Source organism: Parasteatoda tepidariorum, chromosome 6 (genome assembly GCF_982258835.1).
Source record: "Parasteatoda tepidariorum strain Cologne lab strain chromosome 6, Ptep-v5.0, whole genome shotgun sequence".
Classification (NCBI taxonomy): domain Eukaryota; kingdom Metazoa; phylum Arthropoda; class Arachnida; order Araneae; family Theridiidae; genus Parasteatoda; species Parasteatoda tepidariorum.
Genome location: NC_141760.1, coordinates 2,636,328 through 2,657,442, shown reverse-complemented (window position 1 = coordinate 2,657,442; position 21,115 = coordinate 2,636,328). Strand labels below are relative to the sequence as shown.

At 30.7% G+C, this 21,115-nt stretch overlaps 1 long non-coding RNA gene across 1 annotated transcript; it reads right to left on the bottom strand.

Annotated features, from left to right (window-relative positions):
* Positions 1 to 12,760: 12,760 nt before the first annotated feature.
* On the bottom strand, positions 12,761 to 15,707 carry LOC147807447 (uncharacterized). The gene is made up of 3 exons (XR_015434889.1): positions 15,648 to 15,707; positions 14,874 to 15,015; positions 12,761 to 12,858 (listed from the first exon to the last, which is right to left on the bottom strand). It is a non-coding gene; the product is annotated as an uncharacterized LOC147807447 (long non-coding RNA).
* Positions 15,708 to 21,115: the final 5,408 nt, after the last annotated feature.

Here is a 21,115-nt window from a genome sequence, read left to right as displayed (position 1 = left end):
GCAGGTGTGCTTTTTCAATAGAGATCCTCCGCCCACTCCATCGATCATTCAGGTAGGGGAGAAGCATTTTGGCGAGACCTATAAGACAGCCAAAGGTAATTCTACGTATATTTTAGGGTATACTTTAGGAGTATTTCAATTGAGTTTATTTTTACACCCTTATTTGCTTAAAATTATTAAACGATTTGCTTAAAATAAATTATTCAAGCTATGTGATTTAATGCATTTATAGTATAATAGTAAACGGTGCTTCCATCGCATATCATTAACTTTGATACCGCTATGAATAAATAAATGGAAAGAGCTTAGATAAAATAATAAAAGTTAATTTTTTTCTCGTTTTAATTCAAACAGATTTCAACCAAACAGATTTAAATCAAATAAATTTAAGTCAAACAGATTTCATTCTGGAAATAACTAAATTATTGAGTAGGTTCCTTGGAGCAATATCATTCTTATCCTCTTATAACGAAATAGAGGAAAAATTTGTTTTCACAGTTTCTGTAAAAAGTATGTTAATCTTCTGGCCGCGTATATTTTTTCTTTTCTTTATCAAAATAAGTTCAAAAGTTGCGTATTTTTATTGAGTTTTTTTTTTTTTTTTTTTTTTTTAAATCAGATTATTCTAAAATTGGCACGGCTTCGGAATCTTTTAACAAATTTCAATTTTTAATATTTGCTGCTTAGCAAAATAAGGCATTTTCCTAATAACAAATTATACTATAATAATATCTTGGGAATCGTGCTAAAATTAAAAATTAAGCAAAATAGTTTAGTTATATTATCCGGAAAAAAAATCTACATGGTATCATAAAGAATAAAAGATATAATGAAATAATTGGTTGGATAATTCTGTGAATCACAAGTGGTCAGATAATTAAAAATTTAATTTCACAACTAAGATGCTAGGACGACATTTAAGATACTGAGATATTTTGAGACGCTTAAAAATTTTGGCTACGTATTCGACAGCTCTTTATGTTCAGATTCTTTATACTCTTCGTAGTGACTTATAGAGCATCAACACTATTTTAGATAATTTATGTTGAAGTCACAAGAAACAAAAAAAAAAGCAATCAATAATTTGTGTTCTTTTTCCGAATAAAATAGTACGCTTAGTAAATAATCAGCTGTTTTGCATCAAATAATTTTAAATAGCGGAATATTTTTCATTTCTTAACAAGTTTTTTTTCTTAGCTAGCAGACAATAATTGTAAGTTTTCTTTTTAAAAAAAATTTACAATAATTTAAAAAGGAACTTTACTTTAAAGAAAACATAAATTAAATTACTAAAAAAATTGATTGATTAGTATATATTAATGAATATACGTAGTAGCGTAAAGAATAAGATTTTTAAAATTTTTTAATTAAATCGTTAGTAAAATAGTTCTGCAAAACTCTCTCGGACTGGTAATTAAAAAATTTATTTTAAGATTAAGACGATATATAAGATGTTGATAAATTTTAAGATGTTTAAAAATGTTGACTACGCATTCGTATTAATAATTATAAAATATATATATTGAAGAAATTGATAAATATATTATTGCGTACGTATGTATATTATTAAAATTGTATCAATTATTGAGAAAACAAACCAAAAATTAAAAAATAATTACATTAAATAAGCACTATTTGGTGTATAATCGTATTCAATCAGAAGCATGCTTTTATAAAACTCGACATTCGTTGAATAAAATGTTTTCTATTCAATAAAATGTTTTATTCATATTTCATTACTAAATTGCAAATAAATTATTAGACGACTAAAAAAGAAACATCGTATTTTATAGTTTAAAAAATAAAAATATTAGCAATTGGTCATTAGCGAAAAAAATATGAATGAAATTTTACGCTACGCGCGCGATGTCAAGTTCCCCGTAAGTTAATCACATTTTAATATTAATCGCCCCATTTAAATATTTCTTCATTCCCGCCAAATTATTTTTTTTTTAAATAATTAATTTTAATTTTTTTCAGCTTCTACTAAATAAAAACAGTTTACACTTTTTTTTCAACTGACATTTTTCAACAACAACATTTTTCAACTGAAAAATATGTAGTTTAATATGGAATAAAAAAATTCATAACTTATAATTCAAAATTTTTTCATCCTCAATTTAATTAAATAATAAAAAATAATAAATAATTATTAAAAATTATTTTTTGGATGAAATTATCTTTGGGTAAATGAGTTTAATGACTGGGTGCAATTTTGTTTGAATTGCTTAATTAGTTTTTAAAATATCACTGAAAACGCAAAAAGTGAAATTAACATTAAGGGGTTCAAACTTTGAAACGCTCTCCTGGCTAAACTATTGGGACCACATTTCCCAGATTGCGGCTACCCCCTATATTTTGAAGATTAAAAATCCAAATATGTAAACAAAAAAAAAAACGTTTATTCAGAGAAAATTCGTTTTTGTGTTCGATTTCGTAACTAAATTAATAGCATAATAGCATCATAGCACAATAGCTCTAAACAATTAGCATATTTGAGGTGACCTCAAATATGCTAATCAAATATGCTCAAATATGCCCCAGAAATCATTAAGATTGGCACTTAGTACGTGGAAATCCGATCATTAGAACGAAAGTTATTCAGGGTGATATCTTTTTGTTTTGCGGACTGTATCCATATTCGAAAATGTTAATATGGATCTCAATTGGCTGTTCAATATCTATTCAGTCATCAAAAGAATTTACACAAAATGTGTCTGAGCTGCATTCAAATATGTCTGTGAAATTGTGTACCGAGCAATTTAGGATTAACAGTTAAAGATGTCCAAGATGAAAACACAATAAAGTTGCTTTGCAAAAAAAAAAAAAAAAAAAATTCGACAACCATTTTGCCAATGGGACCTGTAATCGCCTGGCGGAGATCACAATTTTTTTTTTTTTTTTTTTTTTTTTTTTTAATTTGAACCACATCCAAACATATTTTCAAAATTTGCGAAAATGGTCACCGGCTAATGCGGTTAAGTTATCGGTTAAAAAATGCATCTATTTAATAGTTTGACTTCTTAATTAAGTTAACAGAATTTTTATTTATTTTTAATTTCCTTTTGAAAAAAAATATTGAATCGATTTATAAATTATTTATGATTTTATAAGCTTTTAGAATTTGAATTCACGAACTTTTAATCTGATATATTTAGTTTTATGTTTCGTACAAACTATGTCGTCAGTTCCCTTTTTCCATAAAATTCTTTATTCTTTAGAAGTTTATTTTTTCTTAGAATATGTCTAACTTTTTTTTTTACATGAAAAAGGTTATTAAGCTTATGTTATAAAGGAAAATCAGATTAAATCACCCACACCAAGATAAATAAAAAAAAATCTCAAGCGGGCATTTCAGGGCATCGAATTATGAATGATTTATGTAACAAGTATTGTGCTACAGAATTTACAAAACAAATATAGGAATATCGAAAATTTAAAAGTATTCTAAAAAATACGGAAACACATTAAACAAAATAATAAACACTACTTTTTCTTATAACAATAATTTTAAAATGTCAATGACTTCGTTATTCAAAATAAGAATTGAAATCAGTTTCAAAAAAAGTACATATTTATTTACATATCATAATATATGACACTCGACTAATATTTTACTATGAAGAATATAACCCTAGAAACAATTGGGCTCATAGTTGGGGGGTCCTATACATGCATCGAGGGACCAATATTGGGATGTCTAGATTTCTTAATATTAGTCCTAGAATGGCTTTCAATATTGGAACAAGATTCATTTCTATCTAGGACCATTATTACAAAACATAGACACCCTAATATTTATCCAACATTATGAGCCTATAAGGGACCTAGATAGAAATTAATCATGGTCCATTATTGAAAGCCACATTCTAGGACCAATATTAGAAAATCTAGACATCCTAATGTTTACCCAACATTCTAAGTCTATAAGGTCCTACAGAGAAAATAATATGGGTCCATTATTGAAGGCCATTCTAGGACCAAAACTGTAAAATATAGACTCCCCAATATTGGCACGTAGAGTGTTGGTAGAGGTAAGAGCGTTCGGATCACACCTGGGAGTCGCCCATGTGGGGCTAGGCTACCGACAATGTCAACTTTCATCTATCTATCTCCCCCATCAGAATTTTATCTGTGATAGAATTCGATGAATGGATACCACTAGTTAATTTATTACTGTTTTGCGAGAGGCCGGGAGAGCTGTATTAAGATGACCAATCTTTGTCTGCTTTCCGTGAGAGGCTGTATTAAGATGACTGTTGTGAGTGGTCACTCCTGTGTTGCTATTGGCAGTCGAGTGTGTAAAAGCCCCCGATATGTCTGATCTAGATTGAGTAGCAATAGCATGAGGAGGACAATGTCGCAGTCACAAAGTCAACTGCTCACTGTGTTCCATTCATCAAACTAGACGTGTTCAAATCGTGATGGGCGTTTCTGTCGAGGTAGGAATGTTCAAATCATGCCCATGTGGAGCTAGGCTACCGACAATGTCAACCTTCATCTATCAAGAGGTACTTCAAGATAGAATCGAGTTAACATGTCCTACATACTAATGAACTGGAATTTAATAGTTGTAGGTGATAGCTACGCTACATGCTCTATATCGTAAGTCTACAAGAGTCCTATACAAAAATTAATATTGGTTCAATATTCAAAGCCATTCGAGGACCAATATTAAAAACTATAGACACCCCAGTAGAGGCCCTATAATGTAAACCTATAAAGGTCCTAAATAGAAATAAATTAGCCATAGTAAAACTCTAGGACCCATTATTACAAAAATTATACACCTCAATGTCGGTCCAATATTGAATTCCGTTCTACGACTATTATGTAGAAAATTATAGGACCATTACAGGCTTGTAATTAAGGACCAGTTTTGTATTTACATCTATTGAACCTGGAAAGATTTAAATATTTTAATAATATCCATTTCTATATCTAGTTCCCTAATAAGTGATTTACAATACAAACAAACCTACTTATACCAGATTTTTCTTTTTTGCTCATAAGATATTTTTGTTTAATTCACAATAGTCCAAATACAATATAAGCATTCACCTTTTGAAAATAAATATTTTTTCTTTGTTTGTTTATTAAACTTCTGATAGTTCATATAAAATTTTGGCAAAATTATACAGGGTTGAAAGAAAATTTTTGCTTAGGATTATTTATTATGAAATTAGAAAACCACTGAGTAAATGCTTTGTCTTAAAACTCTCAGCTGATTTAAATATCTGGAAAATTAATTAATTAATAGAAAAATTAAACACACATGTTTTAAAAAGGAAAAATTGCTTTTACTCATTATACGGCTTTTGGGGGTAATACGGTGCGATTAGGCGTAGAAAACTAAGCGATGTAAAAGGTCTTAAAAACTTATTCTTGATATTACAGGATGCTAAAAAATAGATTATTTAAGCTGCACACGAGCTATCGGCTCCATTTAAGACTGGGCTTAGAAGACACAATGCGCAAACTGATTAAACACTGTCTTTACACCATCACTGGAAATGATTTTCACCATGGTCAAAACGGCAAGTTTCTGGCCAAAATTTATGTTTGATGCTGCAAGAGATGAAAATTGGATTTGAACTATTGGCGATATTTTAAAGTGGTGTTCAGAAGACGTGATGTGCAATCCAATTAAACATTCAGTCTTTACCTAATTACTGGAAATGATAACTACAATCATGTCGTACCGGGTACGAGCTGGCATAAAATATCCTCAATAATCATGAGTTAGAGTCCCCTTACTATCACGCTAACCATGGGAGGTTTTCCTATCCACGCAAAGCAAATGCTAGTTAGTTTCATCAAAAAGGTCTCCACAATAGCAAATTTCTCTCAATACTTGATCCAGGATTTCCCTTGTCTTTTGGATTAGGTTCAAAATTACAAGTCTACGGAGTTAAACATTGGTAGTCGTAAGCCCATAATTGGGTTGGCTGTTATAAAATAAAACATTTTCACGTTAGTCAAAATGACAAATTCTGATAGTAGAAAATCGAGTTACCAAGAGCAACTGCATGTTTTGATTTTATTGTACCAGTAGCACTAGAGTTGGCTATCTGCCCATGGGAATGAAAACAACTAAATATGATTTTAGAGAAAAGCATTTATTATTTTACCTTTTAGGTTTTATTTAACGGCTATGAAATATCGGTTCAGTCGAACACTTCTATAAAGTGAATTAACATAGGCTTAATAACGGCTACAAAATATCGGATCAATCGGACAATTTTATGTAGGGTTTATATTGGCTGAACAACGGCTATAAAACATCGCTTGAGTGGGACATTTCTATAGCGAACCGACATAGGCTGAATAATGGCTATAAAACATCGGGTGAGCTTAACAGATCTGTATAGGGTCGATATTGGCTAAATAAGATCAATAAAATGTTGGATGAATCGTACAATTCTATATAGGTCCCACATTGGCTGCATAACAGCTTTAAAATATCGGGCGAATCGTACAATTCTATATATGGTCTACATTGCTGAGTAAGGGCCATAAAATATTGGTTGAATCAAACAATTCTATATTACCCGACATAGACTGATTAACGGCTATATCGGGTGAACTTAACAAATCTGTATAGGGCCGATATTGGGAAAAGGGCAATAAAATAACGGGTAAATTTGACAATTTTATATAGGGTTAACATCGGCTGAATAGTGAATCGAACATTTCTATATCAGTTCAATATTGGCCCTTTAAAACCTTGTTGAGCCAAGATTGGTGAATATTGGCCAAATGAATTCCCAAGTTAATTCGCTGCTAGGGATTATTTGTATACATTCATTTATACAATTAAATTGTTATTTCTTGTTAAATATACTGAAACAAAGGAATTGAATTTCAATTATTTTTTAAATTTAGTGAATATATACAAAGCATGGAATGAATATTTTAGAGTATTAACTATTTTGAACATACAAGTTAACGAAAGCAATGTAAGCAAAAGGTATTCTATTGACTACAAGAAGGTTTATTTTAAATGTAAACCAAATAAGATAAAAGAAATAAAATCTTTTATGTTAGTTTAAGGTTTAATGCTACGTTATTGCGAAATTAAAAAATTGTGAACCAAATTGGTCATATAATTACTAAACGAATGTAGAAAATAAAATTAATATTTTATTATGATATAAGTTTCTCAACAGGAGAACGTTAAATATCTTTTTATATATATATATATATATAAATTAGCTTCTCTAATTTTCAATTTGGAAGGAACATATACATTTTAGAAAGTTAGTTTTACGAGTATATATAGTTATAACTATATCTGAAATGATAAGGAATGGAAATTTGAATAATTAGAACATAATATAAGCATAAAATCTAAATTAGAACCTTAAGAAATTTTAATCGGGAAAGGTTTCAAACTAAATCATTAAAGCAGAAAACAAGTAACAGCGCATACAAAATTATGACCATGAAATAAAAAATAAACGAAATAGAAATACAAGTATAAAAAGTAAAGCTAAAAACGATTGTTTTTGTTTAAATTCTATGTTATGAAAAACTAAAAAAAAAATTTTTTTTAATTAATTATTTTTTCAGTATATTTCAATTAATATTTAACTTCTTTTTACTCTGAAAATTACATAAAATAGAAATTTTAATAAAAAAGACTAAAAGAACGTTCACAACAAATAATAGCTATTTAAAATGGCTTTTCTAACAGTAATTAAATAAAACATTTATGAAACTAGAATACTCGGCATGAGCATAGCAAAATAGATGGAAAATATTTAAGATGTATATTGTAATCTCCATTTTTTGCTTACGTTTCTACCAATGATGTTGTAGTTCATTTACGTCGCACTAGAGCTGCACAATGGGCTCCCTTAGGAAAATTTGCCATAGGTTTGCCATAAAAAAATGCCATAGGATACTCCTATGGGGTTTTGCCTATGGCAAAAATTTTGCCATACACTTTTGCCATATACGTATGGCAGAATTTAGCCATACATGTATGGCAAATTTTTGCCATAGGCAAAACCCCATAGGAATATTCTATGGCATTTTTTTGAATGGCAAAATTTTGCCATAGGCAAAACCCCATAGGAATATCCTATGGCATTTTTTTGTATGGCGCAGCTTTGCCATAAGTGTATGGCAAAAGTGTATGGCAAAATTTTGCCATAGGCAAAACCCCATAGGAATATCCTATGGCATTTTTTTACATGGCAAATTTTTGCCATAAAACTAAGATGTGCTATAGTTTATGAAGAAATATTTTTTCCATAGGTTATGGTACACCTTTGCCATACAGCTATGGCAACATTTCTCGTTGATATTTTACCATACGTCAAAAAATAATTACTTACAAGAATCTTTCGCAATGGATATTAAAAATGCAAAACTTAATAATTGTAGAATAAATATATATCCAGAAAGCTTTTTTTTAAATTTCTTTGATAAACTTCTCCTGTTTTACTTGCAGAATCCTTTTTGTATGCGGTTCTTATTCAAATAAATTTCAAACAGTTAGTACTAACCGTTAGAAAATGGGTCTGGTGGTCGGAGCGAGTGGGGAAAATATTGGTTATGTTGATTAGGAACAAAATATATTGAGTACAGGCAACTAATATTTGCTAAAGCTGTAAAAACAAGAAAATAGAAAGTGGGTCCGGAGGTCGGAGCGAGTATAAAAAGTGTTAATTTGATTGATTGGTATCATAATTAGTTAGATAAGCGTCAGATATTAGAGGAACCTAAAAGAACGCGAAGCAAAATAACGGTCCGATGGTCGGAGCGAGTATGAAAATTCTTTAAATTTTGATATGTGATACTAAACTAAAAATTAAACAGACTACTAAAACAATAAAATACTATTAAAACTCAAAAGATAAAGAGTGGGGCTGGTGGTCGAAGCGAAATTAGTTTAAAATAGATCAAACGGGACAAAAGCTGAATATGTAACGGTGCAACTAGTGGTGGCATGTGAGCAAAATTTTATCTATAAAAAAGATGGTATTAGACTATGAAAAGCTAAGAATAGAAAACAGGCTAAATTAGTTGATCCCCTAATAGTGAGAGATATAAAACTCAGAAAATTTATGTTGAGTTGTGTTTAGCACAGTTAGAAATGAGAACGCAATATAGAAACATTGGTAAATACAAAACATGTTTAAGACATGATTAAAATTGGTGGAATTAATAATTGTTATTGACAAATTTACACTTGGTCAGGGATAGTAAATAAAAGTTAATTGGGTATAGGGAATCACTATGACGAAAAAGTTGTAAACTTAAGGAAAGATTAAATTGTTAAAAGCATTTTTGGTTACAGCAGCAGATGATATGGCCAGGGACTGTCCAGTTGATGATATTGAAGCAAAACAATTGTCAACCAGTAATCCAGCAAATCTAGTTGAGTGATGACCCTAAGCTATGTATAAACATGTAACAGAACATTGTACAAATATATGTGGATACTTAAGAAATATTAGTTGTAAAATAGTAAAACACAGAGACATGATAAAAAAAAAAAACAATTTAATGGCAAGCAAAAATTAAACACAAAATATAAATATAAAGCCCTAACATATGTAAGATAATGTAAAAAAGCAATGCCAGAACCTAAGTGGAATTAAAATAAAAAACTAATGAGAATGTAAACACTGATAAAAGTACCAGACAACCGGAAATTAAAAAACTTAATAAATTCAGATAGATAATTGCATAGGCGTTTGCAATAAAAAAATTTTGACCAAGAATGAGATCGAAAAAATATAAAAATAAGTAGCCAAAGTTAGCGAAAGATTCCACTTGTAGTGGATGACACGTTAATATGGCGGTCTGATACTCTAAGCCTAAATCAATGGAACATCGGATTTGAAACACTCAAAATTGGAAAAATTGGCCACCCGGAGGCCGGAAAAGACTCACCAGGAATGCCTTGTGGGTTTACATGTTGAATTTAATTAACTTCGGGGTGAAATAATGGATATTTATCTCTTTTAGAAGATATTTTTGAGGACTCCATAGAAGTTGTTGTTTCGTTGGTGGAGATCTAGATCAGCTTTTCTCTATGGTATACTGCCATACAAATCTTTAAGGTTACCATTGGCCTATGGTATACTGCCATACAAATTTCTGTGGTTGCCATAGGCCAATGGTGACGTGCCATACAAATCCTTATGGTTACCATTAGTCTATGGTATACTGCCATACAAATCTTTATGGTAGCCATAGGCTTTTAGGGTTTTGCCATACAAATCTCTATGGTAACCATAGGCGTATGGTATCTTGCCATATAAATTTCTATGGTAGCCATAGGCTTATGGGGTTGGGCCATACAAATCTCTATGGTAACCATAGGCGTATGGTATCTTGCCATACAAATTTCTATGGTAGCCATAGGTTGCCATAGATTACCATAGGCTTCTCTATGGCAAATTTTCCTAAGGGCTATGGGCGACGGTCTGGGAAACATCCCTGAGGTTGATCCGAAAACATGCCATCGCAATTTTGATCTTCTGCAGAGGGGATAACACCCCCGCTTCGGCAGCCTGACGACCTGCAAGCGAAGTCGAGCACTTAACGGTAGAACAGTTTAACAAGGACCAATACCGCACACCCTCGGTCCCTAAGCAGACTGATCCAAGCGGTCACCCACCTGCACACTGACCGCAGCCAGTGATCCGTTTGGTAACCGATCAGTCCACTGCGGGACAACGCTTATACCAATACAATTAGAAACAAATAGAATAAAATTTCTTTGAACCCTTAGGAAAATTTGCCATAGGTTTCCAATAAAAAAATGCCATAGGATATGCCTATGGGGTTTGCCTATAGCAAAATTTTGCCACACACTTTTGCCATACATGTATGGCAAAATTTTGCCATACGTATAAGGCAAAATTTTACCATAGGCAAAACACCATAGGAATATCCTATGGCAAATTTTTGCCATACATGTATGGCAAAATTTTGCCATACGTATATGGCAAAAGTGTATCGCAAAATTTTGCCATAGGTAAAACCCCATAGGAATATCCTATGGCATTTTTTTATATGGCAAATTTTTTGCCATACGCAATGGCAAAAAATTTGCCATATAAAGCCATATACGTATATGGCAAAAGTGCATGACAAAATTTTACCATAGTAAAACCCCATAGGAATATCCTATGGCATTTTTTACATGGCAAAATTTTGCCATACGTATATGGAAAATTTTTACCATAGGCAAAACCCCATAGGAATGTCCTGTGGCATTTTTTTACATGGCAAATTTTTACTATAAAACTAAGATGTACTACAGCTTATGACGAAATATTTTTCCATAGGCTATGGTACATCTTTGCCATACAGCTATGGCAACATTTCTCGTTGATATTTTACCATACATCAAAAAATAGTTACTTACAAGAATCTTTCGCAGTGGATATTAAAAATGCAAAACTTAATAATTGTAGAATAAATATATATCCAGAAAGCTTTTTTTTAAATTTCTTTGATAAACTTCTCCTGTTTTACTTGCAGAATCCTTTTTGTATGCGGTTCTTATTCAAATAAATTTCAAACGGTTAGTACTATCTGTTAGAAAACGGGTCCGGTGGTCGGAGCGAGTGGAGAAAATATTGGTTATGTTGATTAGGAACAAAATATATTGAGTACAGGCAACCAATATTTGTTAAAACTATAAAAAACAAGAAAATAGAAAGTGGGTCTGGAGGTCGGAGCGAGTATAAAAAACGTTAATTTGATTGATTGCCCTTATGAAAAAATCGAGGTATAAATGAGGTATAAACGAGGTATATTTTAAAGGTATAAAGGAGGTTGTTGTTTAAATACGTCGTAAAGGTTGAAAAGGGTGCAAATGAATACCTCAAAATCAACCTCAAATATACCTTAAATATACCTCCAGAGGTATATATGTTTCAGCCTGAAGTATATTTTTTTACACTTGTGGAAGTATTTATTCAACAACCTAAGGTGTGTCATTTTACACTTCAGGTTATTATAAATCAACCTCAGGTGTATTTTGTTCGACTTCAGGTAATTATTTTTCAACCTCAGGTATCTAATTTTATGCTTGTAGAGGTAGATATTTTTCAACCTGTGGTGTGTCGTTTTACACTTCTGGTTGTTATAAATCAACCTCAAATGTATTTTGTTCTACCTCAGGTAATTATTCTTCAACCTCAGGTATATAATTTTATGCTTGTAGAGGTATATATTTTTCAATCTAAGGTGGGCTATTTTACACTTCTGGTTGTTATAAATCAACCTGAAGTGTATTTTCAACAATTGGAAAGGTTATTTTTAATTAGCGCCATGTGTTCCATGTTCTACCAAAGACGTTTTTTTTAGCACTTACAAAGGTGAGGTGCTATACGGACCACCTAGTTTATTAATTTTTAGACTCACTATATAAAAAATATAATATATATATATATAAAGATATTATATATATTATATGAAGAATAATGCACATTACATTTTTTTTACTAGTAGAGATCATTTATCAACCTGAAATTTTTAATATTAAACCTTCGGCAGTAATTGCTTCTTTTGTTAAGCTGTAAAAGAAAGTTTCAAATGCATAATTCTTCTATAATTTTAATAGATTGATTTAAATCATCTTAAAATAACACTTATCCAAATTCTACTGTTAGTAAAAATTATTTATGGGAACTCATACTCGTATTTTTAGAAGATAGTTGTCTAAGGTGCTTGAATTTTTAAAGCTATAAAACTACAAATTTAAATAATTAGTCAGCTGAAATTAAAAGTACTTTTATTTAAAACTAAAATTTCACTTTTTTTACAAACCAACAAAATTATTTTAAATACTATTTCCGTCTACATGTTGAAACTTGTAATTATTGGAACCTAAGAGAAAAAAATATATATATTAGTAAGAAAGTCATACTTACTATAATAGTGGCAGGTCTTAAAATATTAGAAAGTATTTTTTTTATCATTTAAATTAACTGGATGAAATTAATTTTCCTTTTCAGATAAATATCTTCTGCCATTTCTATTCAATCCTCGTAGCTAAAAAGCATGACATGTACCACAGCCACAAAATAAAATACACTGAAGACAGTATTACCATTAACAAAATTTACAGAAATTCAAATATACAGGTGTTTATAAAGTCTCGGACCCATTTTGATGTTTAATAACTCATAAAATAATAAAGATAGATTAAAGTTAATAACATAAATGGTTAGACAGACTCAAAAACTTTCATGAACCTTGTCAATGAACTTCCACGTGTGCCCCCTTCGTCGCACGGAGAATATCAAGTCGATAGTCAATTTCACGCCTGGTAGCGGCAAGCATGTCGGCATCCACAGAGGCTATTGCGGTTGTAATTCTGGCTTTTAGGCCATCAATGTTCGACACGATCCTCCTGGAAACATTGTCCTTTATAAATCCCCAAAGAAAAAAGTCCAGCGGCGTTATATCAGGTGATCTGGGTGGCCAAGGAATTGGACCTCCTCGCCCAATCTATCTTCCTGTAAAATGGTCATTCAAAGAACTACGAACGATGATACCCCAATGAGGTGGTGCACCATCTTGTTGCAAAAAGACATGTGGCTGAAGCTCTTCTAGTTGTGGAAATACGAAGTTTTCCAACATGTCTAAGTATACGACTGATGAGATTGTCTTTTCTGTAAAAAAGAAAGCTACCTCTCGTGAAATTGACTATCGACATGATATTCTCCGTGCGACGAAGGGGGCACACGTGGAAGTTCATTGACAAGGGTCATGAAACTTTTTGAGTCCATCTAACCATTAATGTTATTAATTTTAATCTATCTTCATTATTTTATGAGTTATTAAGCATCAAAATGGGTCCGGGACTTTATAAACACCCTGTATAATTCCAATCTTATTATGCAATTTTAACACTTTTTATTTTTCTATACATCTGTAACATTATGGTACTTGTAAGTTTAATAATTAGATTTCCTTCCCTTTCTTTTTTAAAAATCTTTAAACTCAATAAACCTAGTCTATATTTTTCAACTTTTTGTCAGACTTCATGAAACTAGCAGCTTTTTTTTAAACTTTTGACGCTGATTCTGAAAAGGACTTATGTTATTGTCAATCACATCAGAGTTTCTTAAAAAATAGTTATTTTAATAATTTTTAATCAATGTAATCAAGAATCTACAATCGCTTAATAAATTAAAATTTTAAAGTTATGTACCAATTTTTATTCTTTTTTTACACTCAATCGAATAGAACAAATTACAAGCTGATAAGGAGCATTTATTTTAAAGTTGTGAGTAATTTTATGTGAGGAAAATGTCTAAGAGAGAATGATTTGAAATAATACTTTTAAAATAAGTTGAGTATAATATCTCCTATATAACTTATAATACCGAGCAGAATAAAACTAATAGTTAGCTGTTACAAACACTTGTTTAAATATAAATACACATCCCATAGGATGAAACTCTAAATAATGCATATTACTTTCAACAATAAATGTTTTTATTTGCAATTGATTTTATTCAATTCAGGATTAAAATTGCATACTATACTGACTTATTTCTAAAATATTTAAGATTTCCGAAATTCGCACATTTTTGAAGTAGTGAACCATAAACAGCTGCATGAAAAAGCTCATAACCTTGAAACAAATTGTCATATAAACTTGAAATCGGATTTAATTTCATTCTGCCCAATATTCTAATAAGTAATAACAATCTGCTTAGTAAATAATTAACGTGGGTAAAATGCGAGAAAATAACATGTAGTGAAAATAGCAGTTTTGTGATCAAACATGAAGAACTGAGCTAGTACAGTTACTAGTTTTCAACTATCAAATATCTAGCAAACTATTGTTATCAACAATTACATAAATTCTGTAGTTTATTAGGAGAGATTACTTTTTCTTTTAGGTATAAATTCAGAACTATATCCTAGGGGAAGGCTGAGCAGTAGCTTGCTTGTCTCTTCTTCTGCGCCGCCGCGCATGTGCTATTAACAGCCTAGGCCATCTCAGTAATATCAGGGAACTGTGGATAAGCTCTGTAAATATATATATATATATATATATATATATATATATATATATATATATATATATATATATATATATATATATATATATATATATATATATATATATATATATATATATATATAAACATATATATATATAAACATATATATATATATATATATATATATATATAAACTTTGCAACAAATATCCAAACGATAAGCATACAGCTATAGTAGAATTTCAAAGCAAAATTGCTATTTTAAAAATCTTTCAATTTTCAATGATTTATTTATAAGAGAAATTGTGAACATTTTTCTCAATTAATCAGCGTGCATACTGCTACGTTAAAACATATACATTTAAGCAAAATAAAAAGAATAGTTCTATTTGACTGAACTATAAACAATAAAATATACTGTGCATAACCTGTTGTAACGATTCACCAGTAATGTTACTCAAAACAGTGACGAGAAATATTTCGGTTTTTCTCTCATTGCTAAGCCTACAACGATAGCCTCTAAGAATATCCTCCAACTTAAATTATTTAAGATCAGGACGCGTCGTTAAAACAAAAATAATAAAATTTAAGTTTCAAAATCGAAGCATATTTGATTAAAAGTGATAAAACTAAATTAATAAATGTCAAGCACACTTACCGAATTTCGAATAGACTTTCGATTGTCAACACACACGCCATTTGCCGGCTCGCATGGAACTCTGGGAAGTGAGTTAGTTAATATGAAGTGTACTTTAAGCAACCTTAAAACAAGCTTAGGAAAAAAAAAATGACTTCAACACCTCAATAAATACCTCACTCTCTTTAGTTGAAATAAGGTATATTTTTTTATACCTCATAAATACCTAAATATCGTTAGTAAAAAAAGGTATATTTTTTATACCTCGTAATTACCTCACTCTCGTTAGTTGAAATAAGGTTGATTTTTTTATACCTCATAAATACCTCTTTTGTTACAAGTGTAAGAGAAACAGCCTCGTATACCTTAAAAATCATCTTATCAGTCTGGATGATTTGAAGTGAATTTAAAACAACCTCAAAATAAGCTTAGGTATAAATAAAATGACTTCATATACCTCAATAAATACCTTTTTATCGTTAGTTGAAATAAGGTAAAAATTTTTATACCTCAAAAATACCTCTTTTGTTACAAGTGTAAGAAAATAAACCTGGTATACCTTAAAAATCTCCTTATCAGTCTGGTTGATTTGAAGTGAATTTTAAACAACCTGAAAACAAGCTGAAGTATATATAAATCAACCTCGTACACCTTAATCACAACCTTTACGAGGTATAATTTTTATTGCTGTTTTCTCTGCAACCTTAAATATACCTCAAAACAACCTTAATACCTCAAATCAACCTTAAATTTTCATAAGGGTGGTACCATAATTAGTTAGATAAGCGTCAGATATTATAGAAACCTAAAGGAAAGCGAATTTAAATAATGGTGCGATGGTCGGAGCGAGTATGAAAATTTTTTAAATTTTGATATGTGATACTAAACTAAAAATTAAACAGACTACTAAAACAATAAAATACTATGAAAATTCATAAGATAAAGAGTGGGGCAGGTGGTCGAAGTGAAATTAGTTTAAAATAGACAAAACGGGACAAAAGTCGAATATGTAACGGTGCAACCAGTGGTGGTATGTGAACAAAATTTTACCTATAAAAAAGAGATGGTATTAGACTATGAAAAGCTAAGAATAGAAAACAGGCTAAATTAGTTGATCCCCTACTAGTGAGGGATATAAAACTCAGAAAATTTATGTTGAGTTGTGTTAAGCACAGTTAGAAAAGAGAACGCAATATAGAAACATTGGTAAATACAAAACATGTTTAAGACATGATTAAAATTGGTAAAATTAATAATTGCTATTGACACTTGGTCAGGGATAGTAAATAAAAATTAATTGGGTATAGGGAATCGCTATGACGAAAAAGTTGTAAACTTAAGAAAAGGATAAATTGTTAAAAGCATTTTCGGTAACAACAGCAGATGATATGGCCAGGGACAGTCCCGTTGATGATATTGAAGCAAAATAATTGTCAACCAGTAATCCTGCAAATCTAGTTAAGTGATGACCCTATAAGCTATGTATAAATATGTAACAGAACATTGTACAAGTATATGTGGATACTTAAGAAATATTAGTTATAAGATAGTAAAACGCAGAGGCATGGTGAAAAACAATTTAATGGCAAGCAAAAATTAAACACAAAATAAAAATATAAAGCCCTAACATATGTAAGAAAATGTAAAAAAGCATTGCAAGAACCTAAGTGGAATTAAAATCAAAATCTAATGAGAATGTAAACACTGACTTTGATATTAATATATGACAGCAATAAAATGAAATTGTCACCGAACAAAATAAAAAGTAAAGCTAGAGTAGCAGAGATTTCAAGCAACTAGTGGTAGGAAAGTAATGCTAGAATAGCAGAGATTTCAAGCAACTGGTGGTAGGAAAGTAATGCTAGAATAGCAGGGATTTCAAGCAACTGGTGGTAGGAAAGTAATGCTAGAATAGCAGAGATTTCAAGCAACTGATGGTAGGAAAATAATGCTAGAATAGCAGGGATTCCCAGCAACTGATGGTCGGATTTTTATGCTAGAATAGCAAAGATTCCAAGCAACTGTTGGTAGAGAATTATGCTTGGAATAGCAATAAAAAAAAGCATCTGTTGCTAGGGAATTATTGCTAGTAAAGCATAAAAAACAAGCAAGTTGTGGTCTTGGTTGTTGCAAGAGCAGCAAGATATTCAAGCAACACAAGTTGGTTTATGTATGCTGGACCAGCAAGATATTTAAGCAACACAAGCTGGTTTATTATGCTGGACCAGCAAGATATTCAAGCAACACAAGTTGGTTTATGTATGCTGGACCAGCAATAAAGTGTGCCAATTCATGGTATGGAATGCTAGTAATTATGCTGGAACCAGCAAAGATTTATGGTAGTATATGCTGGTATTTTAGCTGGTACATAGCTTTATATGCTTGTCTAGCAAACAAATTCCAGCAAAAATTTTAACCTGGGTGGTTACCATTGGCCTATGGTATCTTGCCATACAAATTTCTATGGTAGCCATAGGCTTATGGGGTAGTGCCATACAAATCTCTATTGTAATCATAGGCGTATGGTATCTTGCCATACAAATTTCTATGGTAGCCATAGATTACCATAGGCTTCTCTATGGCAAATTTTTCTAAGGGAACTGAGCATATTTTTATTAGTTTTTAAAGACGTTAAAGTCAAATGTGTATCAAAGGAATTTTTGGAAAAAAAAATATATTTTCAAAAATAATGTGAAAACAACAATGTTTACATTTTGGATGCCTAATAGTGAGTAATCACGGTCTTTGACATTGGACACCTCGTCTCAGTTTCAAAGACTTTTCAGGCCAAGAGACCGACAGAATTTGTTATATGTCTTTTTGGAGATGATGAATTTTTTAGAGAAAGTCCGACTAAATATTCAATAACTGAAAGGCGAAAATCTCTATAGTAAATTTTAAGTTTTTGTTTTTTCAATATACATAAATGCGTTTAAAACAGCTATATTAACAAGTGTAAAACACGTTCGAAGATAGAAAATATCGAACAATAAATTTTAAAAACTGTTCACCCTATAGAAAATTTACACTTGTTAATTAAAATTTAGTTTAACAACATTTAAAACATTTCGTCATTGTTTAAGTGCCGAGAAACATTTTAAAATTGGGTATGGAAGAACGCAGTTTCCCATTTACCCTTATGAAAAAATCGAGGTATAAATGAGGTATAAACGAGGTATATTTTAAAGGTATAAAGGAGGTTGTTATTTAAATACGTCGTTAAGGTTGAAAAGGGTGCAAATGAATACCTCAAAATCAACCTCAAATATACCTCCAGAGGTATATGTGTTTCAACCTGAGGTGTTTAATTTTACATCGGTGGAGAGGTAAATATTTACTACTTTAAATTGCTTCATTTTCAACCTTAGGTTATTACTGATCAGCCTGAAGTATATTTTTTTACACTTGTGGAAGTATTTATTCAACAACCTAAGGTGCTTCATTTTACACTTCAGGTTATTGTAAATCAACTTCAGGTGTATTTCGTTGTACTTCAGGTAATTATTTTTCAACCTCTGGTATCTAATTTTATGCTTGTAGGGGTATATATTTTTAAACCTATGGTGTGCCATTTTACACTTCAGCTTATTATAAATCTTCCTCGGGTGTAATTTTTTCTACCTCAGGTAATTATTTTTCAACCTCAGGTATCTAACTTTATGCTTGTAGAGGTATATATATTTCAACCTAAGGTGTGCCATTTTACACTTCTGGTTGTTATAAATCAACCTGAAGTGAATTTTCAACACTTGGAAAGTTTATTTTTTATTAACGTCATGTGTTCCATGTTCTACCTTAAGTTATTATTTTGTAACCTCAAGTATATATTTTTGTATCTTTAGAAGTATTAATTTATCAACCAAAGATGCGACATTTTACACTTCAGTCTTATGTAGCTCAACCTAAAGCTGTTTTTTTAGTACTAACGAAGATGAGGTGTTATACGGACCACGTAGTTTATAAATTTTTAACCTCACTATATAAAAAATATATTATATATAAAGATATTATTTATGTTATATAAAGAATAATGTATATCATTACATTTTTTCACTAGTAGAGATCTTTATTTATCAACCTGAAGTTTTTAATACTAAACATTCGGCAGTAATTGCTTCTTTTGTTAAGCTGCAAAAGAAAGTTTCAAATGCATAATTCTTCTGTAATTTTAATTGATTGAATTAAGTCATCTTATAATAACACACGCTGGGTGGCGCAGTTGGTTTGTCGTCGGCCTTCTGAGCCCAAGTCTGCGGGTTCGATCCCCGGCCCAGACACCGGATTTTCGGGATGCAGAAAATCCTCAGCGGCCATGTCGTATGATTATGCGGCATGTAAAAGATCCCTGGAGTGCCTCATTGGCTCTTGGCATTTCCGGCAAAATTAAATTCCTAGTGCACATTAGCATCCAAATAGAGTCTCGGTGCTGCCATCTAGTATGGCAGAAACTAGACGTCCAAATTAACATGACCAACGGTATCACACCCATTGTGGTGGTTCTGAAAGAGTGGATACCACCTCTGGAGAACGCACTTGGTCTGCTCAGCGGCAATACCGATTGTGCAGCTAATTGGAAATAAATAAAAAAAAATTAAAAAAAATAATAATGACACTTATCCAAATTCTGCAGTTTTAAAAAATTATTAATGGGAACTCATATTTTTAGAAGATAGTTGTCTAAGGTGCTTGAATTTTTAAAGCTATAAAACTACAAATTTAAATAATTAGTCATCTGAAATTCAAATTACTTTTATTTAAAACTAAAATTTCATTTTTTTACAAGCCAACAAAATTATTTTAAATACTGTTTCCGTCAACCTGTTGAAACTTGTGATTATTGGAACCTAAAAGAAAAAAAGTGAATTAGTAAGAAAGTCATATTTACAATAATAGTGGCAGGTTTTAAAATATTAGAATCATTTTTATGATTTAAATTAACTGGATGAAATTAATTTTCTTTATCAGATAAATAGCATTCTCCTTCTGCCATTTCTATTCAATCCTCGTAGCTAAAAAGCATGACAGGTACCACAGCCACAAAATAAAATACACTGAAGAAAGCACTACCATTAAAGACCTTTACCGAAATTCAAATAAATAATTCCTATCTTATTATGAAATTTTAACACTTTTTATTTTCCTATACATCTGGTATCATTATAGTACTTGTAAGTTTGATAATTAGATTTTCTTATTTTTTTCTTGCAAATCTTTAAACTTAATAAACCTAGTCTATATTTTTAAACTTTTTGTCAGACTTCATGAAACTAATAGCTTTTTTTTACAAATTTTTGACTCTAATTCTGAAAAGGACTCCCGTTATTGTCAATCACATCAGAGTTTCTCAAAATAGTTATTTTAATATTTTTTAATCAATGTAATCAAGAATCAACAATCATTCAATAAATTAAAATTTTAAAGTTATGTACCAAATTTTTTTTTTTTTTACACTCAATCGAATATAACTAATTACAAGCTGATAAGGAGCA